The following is an 11,038-nucleotide window of genomic DNA, read 5'->3' as shown; positions in this document are numbered from 1 at the left end:
TAAACCTTTGGAATGTTCTGCATGCAACAATTCTCTCTAGTGTTGTTGCTCCAGCAACTCCAAAAACAAAAAAACATCCAACCTAAATTAGTATGATGCATCTGTCATCAAATTCTCTGACTGCTATTGCCTCTGTCAACTGAAAACTATGCACTTCTGCTGACTCAACCTTTCTGCACTGTTGTCAATCCTTCTTTGCGCTCTTCAGTATTTGACTGCTCTACCCTTTGTGACTTTGATCTCTGACTGCATCAATCCCACTGATTGCTCCAGCTACTATGTACTTTGGGCTCTCGTGGTAAGGTACGATCCATGAGATAAAACCTCTCAATGGACGCTACCCAATTTTAGCCTTCTTGGGACTATCACTTCACATCACCCCACCTCACACCTCGAGGTATGGCTGCATGTGATCCCTCTACCCACTTGGATCGAAATTTCCCCCTACTAGAGGTCTCTGCATGAGTGGATGCCTCCACTCGGTCTCCTCTCAGCATCTCCAATTGTGGCTCCTCCACAATTGTTTGAGACTTCTTCTAGGGCTGCATGTTGAGAAGTAATTTACTCTCCCTCTCAACCACCAAGTCTCTAACATTTGTCTTGCTCCTCAAGGCTTTGCATGCATCTTGAACCTCAAGAGCATACAAGTTCTTGACTCGTGAACTGATCCGTTTCACGTCTCTCGTGGTGATGTGTATAAGGAAAACCTTTCCCTTACTAAAGACAACATCGTAGCCTTTGTCCTCCAACATCGTGATGGATACCAAGTTCTTCTTTAGTCCAGGCACATACTTCACATTTGTCAAGGTGATAGAAGCTCCATGCTCCCTCTGAAAAGCTACCGTGCCCACTCCTAAAACACTAAACCTTTCATTGTCACCCATCTCTATGTGCATCTTGAGGTATTTCCCCTCCAAGGCACTGAACAAAATTTTATCGCCGATCATGTGGAACGAGGACCCACTGTCAAGATACCAAACACAACCCATCATCGATGACACCATGCATGCGATGAGGGTAAAGTCCATTTCAAAATGAGAGGCAAATGCCTCACGTTCCGATCCTTCCAAGGATCCCTTCTTGGACTTCTTCGATGGGAAATTAGTCACATAATGTCCCATCTCATTTTTATTTTTATTTTTTAAAGTATGATATGAATTTGATTTGCACCTGCAACCCCGAACTTCAAAATTTGAATTCTCTTCTCCGTATACTGTTCACTGCTTCAATAAACTTTGCTCTGATACCATGTAGAAATTCTGCAAATTCTCTATAAATCTACCTTTGAGATCTATGTAGAAAATCTGACTGTAGATTAACTCGATAATGCAATATACCAAAGAAAAATACTATAATCTACTTCTACTATCAATTTGCTTTGCGGAAGCTTAAAGATTGAGCAAGATCAAGTTGAACACATATAACCAAAAGAAGAAGAATCAATGCACATGAAACACAGAAAATACTTAGGGGAAAGCCTCAACTAAAAACCCCACTATCTGTATTATCATACAAGGTGGAAATATATCAGAATAATACAAAGCCTTAGCTCTCATAGCTAACCATCTCTCAGTACAATCCTCCTAGATGCTCACAGGCAAATAAGGCTTCTCACAAGCCTTCTCCTCTGCCCTCAAAGCCTCTTATTTCCTTGCGCTCTTTCTCCTCGGTGATCCTACTATTACCAAGTGTAACACTGATCACTCACACTGATCTCACACCATGTAAAACTGCGCAATCCTCAAGGAACCTTATTCCTTCTGCATGGATGAGTTTCCTTTATAGAAAACTCATACAACTAATAGTAACCTATCCTTGACATTTAGCTCAATTGGGTCTTTGTCTGAATAGACATGCATGAGTTTTTGATGAGAGAATCTTCAGTTATCTGGAGTACACTAGTTGGATGCATGCATGCATTAACTGACTGAACTAACAATTGTTCCTTAAACAGTTTGGAACTAATTTAATTGGACTTAACTTAGTAAACTGAGCTAACTAATTACAATTCAAATATAACTCAATCTTATCTCATTAATTAAGGGATAATCTCCTTAGTTTAAGGGATAACTGTTGCATGACTTCAGAAAGACTTCTAACTTGAATTTCTCCAACTAATTAACTCAAGATGAATTAATTAATTATTTTTCAAGTAGCTGGTGAGACTAAATTCAAATTTAAATTCACAATTTTAATTCAAGGACAAATTAAAATTGGAATATTCTGGATTCTATTTTTAACATTTCTTGTTGCTATTTTGAACACCCGACCCCCACCATGTACAACACATGGCTCTCTTGGTACAATAACCTAACCCTAATATCCTAAATAATTACAGTGGAGAAGGAAGAGAGGTTAATACTTTCATTAAAGAACTTTGTAACGGTGCAATAAACCTAAACTAAGAATTATAAGAAATAACAGGACAAAAGCGCATTATCATTGTTGAATATTTTTCTCTCTAACTGTGTGAGAGATATTTTAATCCTATTTGCCTTGAAACCCTTCATGGATCATCAGGAAGCCAGTAAGAAATAAACTGGTGTTTGCTTCTAGAACTTTGTCTGACAAGCAAAAAAATATCTGCAATCCATGTATTTTAACAATAAAAGTATGAAGCACGATTCACATACGCAAAACAAGAAGAAATATTATTGTAATGACACTCTTCATTGATTTCCCCAAAGTGAGGAAACATATTATAGTGAAGAAAGAATAATGAAACACCAAAATACTGTTCACCCCAAGTTTAAGAGTTTCAAGGACTTATAAGTAGATGTGCAACTATGAACTAAAATACTTACCGCACGAGGGCCAAGAGAATCTGTCCACCAAAAATACCAACTCATTGTGATAAAATGCACACTAATCCAAACACCAATATATGAAAAGAAACATCACCATCAATTTCATAAATATATGCATTCAAAATTAGCATAAACATTTCCACTATCCATGACTTCATTAAATATTACCCACCAATCACATAATGTTGCAACGTGGCTATGGGGATTGTCGGTGGTATGTGAGATTTGGTTTGCTTTATCATGGGTTTTGGACAAACTCCCCAAGCTTTGTCCAATAAATCGAATGACTAATTTGAATGTTCTCAAGGAGCGATTTGAGCACCCAAGCCCTCAAAACCCAAGCGAGAAATCTTATCTTCTAGGGATTGATGTATTTGTCTCCACTATTGATCTAGACAAGGAGCCTCCTATTGTTACTGTCAATACTACTCTTTCTATTCTTGTAGCTAAATATCTTGTAGAGAATCTCTCTTGCCACTTATCTAATGATGGTGGGTCTCTTCCCACATTTGAAGCTCTTGTAGAAGATGCGATATTTTCTAGAATCTGGGTGCCTTTATGTAGAAAGAATAACATAGAGCCTCACAATCCTGACAACTATTTCAACTTAAAAAGAAAATTCACCAAAAGCAAAGTGAAACCATATTTGGTGAAGTGAAATCTAGATTTTATAAGAAGAAGATAAAATGCTTACAATGCTCATGAAGAGATTCGTTCAAAGAGAGCACAAATTGAGTTGGGAGGTGATCCTACAAAGCCACTGAAGGTATTGAAGGTTACATGGATGGAAGATGGGATTCGTTAGCATGGAACATTGATTTCCCCTGACAGAGAACATTCCAAGGGAGATAATCGAAGCATAATTCAAGTATAAGCAACACCAGATGCTGGCATTTTTCTTTTAAATTTTTATTTTTGTTAGTGCATCAAGATGCAATCCCCACGAGATTGCATTTCACACAACAAATTTCATTTGGCTTAGGTGCCAGGTCAGAGGGGTAGCTACTCTGCCAAACTTGTGAAATTCTTTCCATTTGGATGGAGATTTCACATATGAGAATGGACCCAAATAGGATATAAGAATTTAGTTTTGATTGTTTCATTTTAATTTAGCACAACTCTTATTTTGATGTGTATAGGTTTTAAATTTTAGCAGATACCTAAATTTCATTTTATTTTCCCACTTTTACAAGGGTTTGAATGTGATGGTACCTCAGTACTATTGTTTGGTGAAGGATATATACTTGGACGAGACATGAAATTCAAATGAGTCCTAGAATTGGGATTCTGAGTTGGGGTCGCTTGCGATGATGTAGTGTCATTTCACAGTGATCAAGATAGAGCCATTGAATTGCTCTGTATTCTTTCTCAGACCATCAGAATCTTTGAATATGCTTGTGTTAGCTCTATTTTTGCATATGACAAAAAGATAGTTATAAGTTCCCCCCTAAGCATTGATCATATTTTTGAACTGGATAGAAACATGTAATTAACAACCGAAACCTTCATGATATTTTGTAATGACTGTAAAGTGATTTGCATGTCTTTGTTTAATGTCAACAAGTTCTGCTTTGGTATAAGCCAATAATGATGCAATGTGGCTTTGGGGATTGTGAGTGGTATGTGATATTTGGTTTGCCTTATCATGGGTTCTCAACCAACTCCCCAATATTTTTCAGAATCTCGGTGCCTTTCTATAGAAAGCATAGCATAGTGTCTCGCAATCCCGAGAGCTATTTCAACTTAAAACGTGACTTCATAAAAAACAAAGTGAAACCAAATTTTGTGAAGGAGCGTAGGAGGGTGGAGAGAGAGTATGATGACTTGAAGGTGAGGATCAATTCATTGCCAGATTATATCAAGAGAAGATCAAATGCTTACAATGCTCATGAAGAGATTCATTCAAAGAGAGCACAAATTGAGTTGGGAGGTGATCCTATAAAGCCACTGAAGGTATTGAAGGCAACATGAATGGCATATGGGGCTCATTGGCGTGGAACATAGATTTCCCTTGACAGAGAACATTACAAGGGAGATCATCTAGGCATAATTTAGGTATAAGCAACACTAGATGTTAGCATTTTTCTTTTAACTTTTTATTTTTGTTAGTGCATCAAGATGCAATCCCCACGAGGTTGCATTGCACACAATGAATTTCATTTGACTTAGGTGCCAGGTTAAAGGAGTAGCCACTTTGCCAAACTTTTGAAAGTCATTCCATTTGGATGGATATTTCACATCTAAGAATGGAACCAAATTGGATATGAGAATTTAGTTTTGATTGTTTTATTTTGATTCATGAGATGCAAGAAGCAATCATTTTCAGGACAACACTCTGTTGCATTATCACAATTTTTTTATTTTTTTTTATTTAGTGGCAATACAAAAAGTTTAGCATGCCTATGGAGCCAATGTGCCAAACAGTGAACGCCTTTCATTATTCCCATATTCAATTGTTAAAGGAAGTCCATTTAAATCTTCTACAATCCTAGAACTTATGCAGTACCACTTCAAAGGAAAATCTAAGAATTACAAACTTCTTTAATGGAAAAAATAAATACATGTTCTAACACAAAAAAGGCAGGCAACTTGTATTAGTAGGTCCAAATCTAAAAATTTCGAACTACTTTATGCCAAAATAACCCTGATCATATAATCTTAGCCTGTCATAAAGAAAAAAAACATAAATAATTCATAAAACAACCAAATTTTCCAGCTCATTCTTAAGAGAAATTAGTACCAAAAATATTTTTTAACATTTCTCTAGTTAATGTCAACAAGCTTTTCCTTTGTGGAAACTAACTGCGATTTTACAACGATATACGAGAGTTTGAATTGATAAACAATGCAAGAAAAGGATTTTTCAAAGAAATCCCTGTGTCCATACCTGTGTTCCATAACCCCAAACACATGCTACCATAACCATTTTTATTCTATCAAAAGAAGTCCTAGAAACAAGGTAGGTTTCAAAAAAAATTAAGAGATATACATTATTCTTAAGTGTTCAACAAACGCAAAGGAATCCTAAATAATTCATTAAACAACCAAATTTTCCAGCTCATTCTTAAGAGAAATTAGTACCGAAAACATTTTTTAACATGTCTCTGGTTAATGTCAACAAGCTTTGCTTTGGTAGAATCCAATTGGATTGCAACTCTGCCTTTTTGGAAACTAACTGCGATTGTACAACAATATACGTGAATTTGAAACTTTTCTCTTGATTCGTAAAATATTCTACTTCTCTCAAACTAAGGAGAAACAAATCCGAACTCTAAGATGTAACAATGACCCAAAAACAAAGCTATAAATATTACTTCTTCTTAGTGGTTTCTCATGAAGAGATTTGTTCAAAGAGAGCACAAATTGAGTTGGGAGGTGATCCTACAAAGCCACTGAATGTATTGAAGGTTACATAAATGGCAGATGGGACTCATTGGCATGGAACATTGATTTCCCTTGACTGAGAACATTTCAAGAGAGATGATCTAGGCATAATTCAGGTATAAGAAACACAAGATGCTGACATTTTTCTTTTAGTTTTTCCTTTTGGTTAGTGCATCAAGATGCAATCCCCACGAGGTTATGTTACACACAACATATTTCATTTATTTTAGGTGCTAGGTCAGAGGGGTAGCTACTCTGCCAAACTTTTGAAAGTCATTCCATTTGGATGGAGATTTCACATCTGAGAATGGAACCAAATCGGATATGAGAATTTAGTTTTGATTGTTTCATTTTAATTTAGCACAACTCTTATTTTGATGTGTATAGGTTTTATATTTTAGCAAATATCTAAATTTCATTTGACTTTGCCATTTTTACAAGGGTTTGAATGTGATGGTACCTCTACTGTTGTTTGGTGAAGGAGATATTCTTGGAAGAGACATGAAATTCAAACGATTCCTAGAATTGGGAGTTTGAGTTGGGGTCGCCTGCAATGATTTAGTGTCATTTCACAATGATGGAGACAGAGCCATTGAATTGCTTTGTATTATTTCTCGAACCATCAAACTCTATTTTACATATGAAAAAGTATAACCAACACCACATGTTGGCATATTTCTTTTAACATTGTATTTTTGTTAGTGCATCATGATGCAATCCCCACAAGGTTGCATTGCACACAACAAATTTCATTTGACTTAGGTGCCAGGTCAGAAGGGTAGCTACTCTACAAAAATTTTGAAATTCAATCCATTTGGATGGATATTTCACATATGAAAATGGAACCAAATTGGATATGAGAATTTAGTTTTGATTGTTTCATTTTAGTTTTAACTGTTTCATTTTGATTCACGAAAGGCAGGAAGCAATCCTTTTCAGGACAACACATTGTTTCATTGTCACAACTTTTTCTATTTAGTGGCAATGCAAAATGTTTAGAATACCTATGAAGCCAATGTGCCAAACAGTGAACACCTTTCATTATTCCCATATTCAATGGTTTAAGGTAATCCATTTAAATCTGTTGCAATCCTAGAACTTGTGCAATACTGCCTCAAAGGAAAATCTAAGAATTACAAACTTCTTTAATGGTAAAAATAAATACATGTTCTTTATAAATCCATGTTCTAACACAAAAAACGTAGGAAACCCGTATTAGTAGGTCCAAATCTAAAAAAATTGGGACCACTTTATGCCAAAACAACCCTCATCATGTAATCTCAACTCATAAAGAAAAAAACATAAAGAAAGGGCCCGTGCTTATACATGCAACTAACCTACGACCCAACCATTTGCAGGGGGAGAGGTTGGTCATGGTCATCTTGAGCCTTGCCAGGAAGTGTCTTATACACAACATTTCATGTAGTGTCTTATCCACAACATTTCATGTAGTTTTAATCTCTTGCTACTTCTTGCAACTATTTGGTGTCTATAACCAAAGAGAATGATTTTTGAGCCATCTATGAGCATATCATCATCTTTCACACAACCACATGATTGCAATAAAGTATTATAAGAATTTGCACGTTCAATGATTTAAATCATAGTTACTAAGTTAGAATTCGATTCGATACGAGGAAAAAAATAAAAAAAATCGACTCTTTAAAATTCAATATAGTAAAAAATGAGAGCATAATTCTCATATCTATTCAAACATATTATTATTATTATTATTATTTTAAAATAATAAGAAACAAAATTATCAAATTTATTAATAGAAGTGAAAATGTTAAACTAAAATTTAATAATATCAACTACAAAATCTGAAAACCAAAAACTATATATAAAAAATAAAATTCTAAATATCAAAAATAAACTTCCACTAATAACTACTTATCCAAAACTTTATGCCTTAACATTAAACAGATCCATATATACCTGGATAATATTAAAACCAAATCCATGTAATCATAATAGCATTAAAACCATTTACCAACTTTGAAAGCACATAATTATCTAATCTAAAGTTTATTCAATAATAATATAAATAGGAATCAACCAACTAACTTTCCAAAACATTAAACTTTTTCAGCAAACTAAACTCTTTTTTTGATATGTGGTTAACCACTAAAAATGGATCTTTTCCTCCGCGGTTGCTCACAGTTTGAGTGAACAGATACTTAGCAATCGCTATCTCCAAAAACCAAAATGAGTTACTTTACACATGATATTTGGTACCGTGCCGAATTAAAGTGAGCGTATTTATAATATTTCTCACACTCATTCTTATTTATGAAAATTGACATGAACTTCGAGAATGACAAATAACATAAAACACAACATGAAATTGCAAATTATAGTAATAATACTGAAGGTACTTTAATTTGGAGTCGTTTACAGAGATAGAGGAATTGTTGAGTCTAAAGTGGCCGGAATTCATGAAAAAAATTACAAAAAATTTGTAGAGGCAGTATTTGAATCGTGTTTTTGATGGTGGAAATGGATTCAGCGCCATAAAAAAATGTTTACAACACCTAAAATTTTGAAGTTTAACAACTATAACTTGGATTTACAAAAATCCTTGCCAGATTTTTTCTGAATATGACTGCCGAAAATTATGAGATGGCCATTATATTACACTCCAACAAAAAAAACACAAAAGAATAGTAGAGAAATAACTATGCGGAAAATACGAAGGAAATGTCATTGAAACAAGAAGACTTGAAATTTCCAATATCGTTCTTCAAAACCCATTAGAGGATATAATTGCTTCATATGTTTATGAAAGGATTAGCTGCTAAAATACAACACAAACTAAGTAAATATCCCTTATATACAAATATCAACTTTCGATATCCATATCGTTACCAACCATGATAATTTCTATGACGTTTTCAAAGATAAAAATTGTTAACAACCATGATAATTTTTATGACATTTTCAAAAATAAAAATGGTTTTTGAGTTTAAGCACAATAGCACTTAAATAAATATTGAGAAAATGCAGAGGTGAACAATGAAAATTCCAATATCATTATTGAAAATCTAATGTACCATATATTTGCTTTAGATGTTTATGCAATGATTAGCTACTAGGATACAATTTAAACATAGCCAATTTCACTTCTATCCAAAATAACAATTCCAAGCCAAAACTAAATACTAACACTTTTATAGGTATTTTCCAAGATAAAACTTCTTTTGAATTTGATCAAACTTTCAATTGATAGACAACATAAGCAAAGGCATTTTCCCAAACATACCTCTGCCATCTCGCTCACAAGTCATAGAGTCTCGTAGATGGTACCCGCAAGTTCAAGGCTTGTAGGTTATAGTGTAGTGTCCGTAGATAGTACTTTGCGTTCTCCTCACCTACTTCCCACTCAACTTCGCTGGTATCATGACCTCTGTTGCCTATAGTGCGGGCGGTCTAAGTGTTCTTCGGTCCATTTAGGGAGCCCTGGTCCAACATTTGCATCATCGACATTAAAAACATTTTTTGATAAACAACACAAAAAAAGACATTTTCAATGAAATTCCTGTGCCCATGCCTCTGTTCCATAGCGCCAAACACATGTTGAAATTTTTCTCTTGATTCGTAAAATATTCTACTTCTCTCAAACTTAGGAGAAACATAGCTGAACTTTAAGATGTAAAAATTGCACAACAACAAATCTAGAAATATTTCTTCTTCTCAGTGGTACCAGCAACCCTCATCTTCCTGATAACGTTGGACATCTCCTCTAGCTTCTTCTTGGCCCTTTTGTGGGTTCCCATCTTCTTCTTTGCCACTTTTAGAGCACGCTTATCTTTCCCTACCTTCAATTGCTTGGTGATCCACTTCTCGTAAGGAGAAAAACCTGCAACTTTCCTTATCAACTTCATCACAAAGTCCTTTCGTTTGCTACTCTTCCCTTTATTAGCAGAAGGGTGAGGCGCGAGCTCATGCTGGGTGACTCTATGCCCTATGTTGAGGCCTACAAAAATCCCCGATTTTGGCTGCGTAGTGCCATGATTGTTCCTAGTAAAATATTCTACTTACTGCATCATCTCGCTCCCATATCATTGTTGGGTAGTTCTAAACAGTTATTTTTAGATCTCCACCACTAATATGATCCAACGATGCAAATTATTTTAATCATCTAACACACAAATCTACGATTTCACAATGAGAAACAGTGACAGCTAAGAGAGTTCTTCTCAAAGGAGAACGTCTTAGACGTTATTAAAAAAATTACATGTTTAACAAAAAAATAATGTATATTTTTTTTTGGATAAACACATTTGAACTTTGAATCTTACAATTTACATGATATTCCATAACATCACAATTACGAATTGAGCTTCCTTCCTTTGTAAAAAGATAATTTACATTATATGAAAATAAACTTTAATCAAATTACAAAATACAAGTTAAATGAAAAAATTGCAGCTTATATAAAAGTGATTACATATTAATTAGAAATTTTGTGTTTAGTGAAGTAGCTTTTTGGATTTAAACTATGTCAAAGGCAATGTTTAGAGTGGACACTCCATCCATTATTCACCAAAAACACCTTAACAAATGAAAATAATTAGTAGCTAAATGAAATAATTTTATCTTTTCAAAATGAAAAGAACTAATAATTAAATGTTTAAAAAATAAAAAAATACAAATTATAGGTTAAATGAATGAAAAATTAACTCAAAATAATTCCACCTCAAATGAAAAAAAAATACAGGTTAAATATAACAAATAATTGGTTGAATACAAAAGCTAAACACATTGTAGTCACTCATGTAAGAAATGGAGTATGGCTACATAGATTATGTTTAGGTATTGGATTGGAACAAGAAGTTGTAAATATA

At 34.3% G+C, this 11,038-nt stretch overlaps 1 pseudogene; it reads right to left on the bottom strand.

Annotated features, from left to right (window-relative positions):
- Positions 1-9,865: 9,865 nt before the first annotated feature.
- Positions 9,866-10,256, bottom strand: LOC149173275 (large ribosomal subunit protein eL36z pseudogene; annotated as a pseudogene).
- Positions 10,257-11,038: the final 782 nt, after the last annotated feature.

Source organism: Pinus tabuliformis, chromosome 4_2, assembly GCF_031772625.1.
Source record: "Pinus tabuliformis cultivar Carrire ecotype Pingquan chromosome 4_2, CPIR1, whole genome shotgun sequence".
NCBI classification, from domain to species: Eukaryota; Viridiplantae; Streptophyta; class Pinopsida; order Pinales; family Pinaceae; genus Pinus; species Pinus tabuliformis.
Note: the sequence above shows the minus strand (reverse complement) of the source record. Positions and strands in the feature narration are given on the sequence as shown.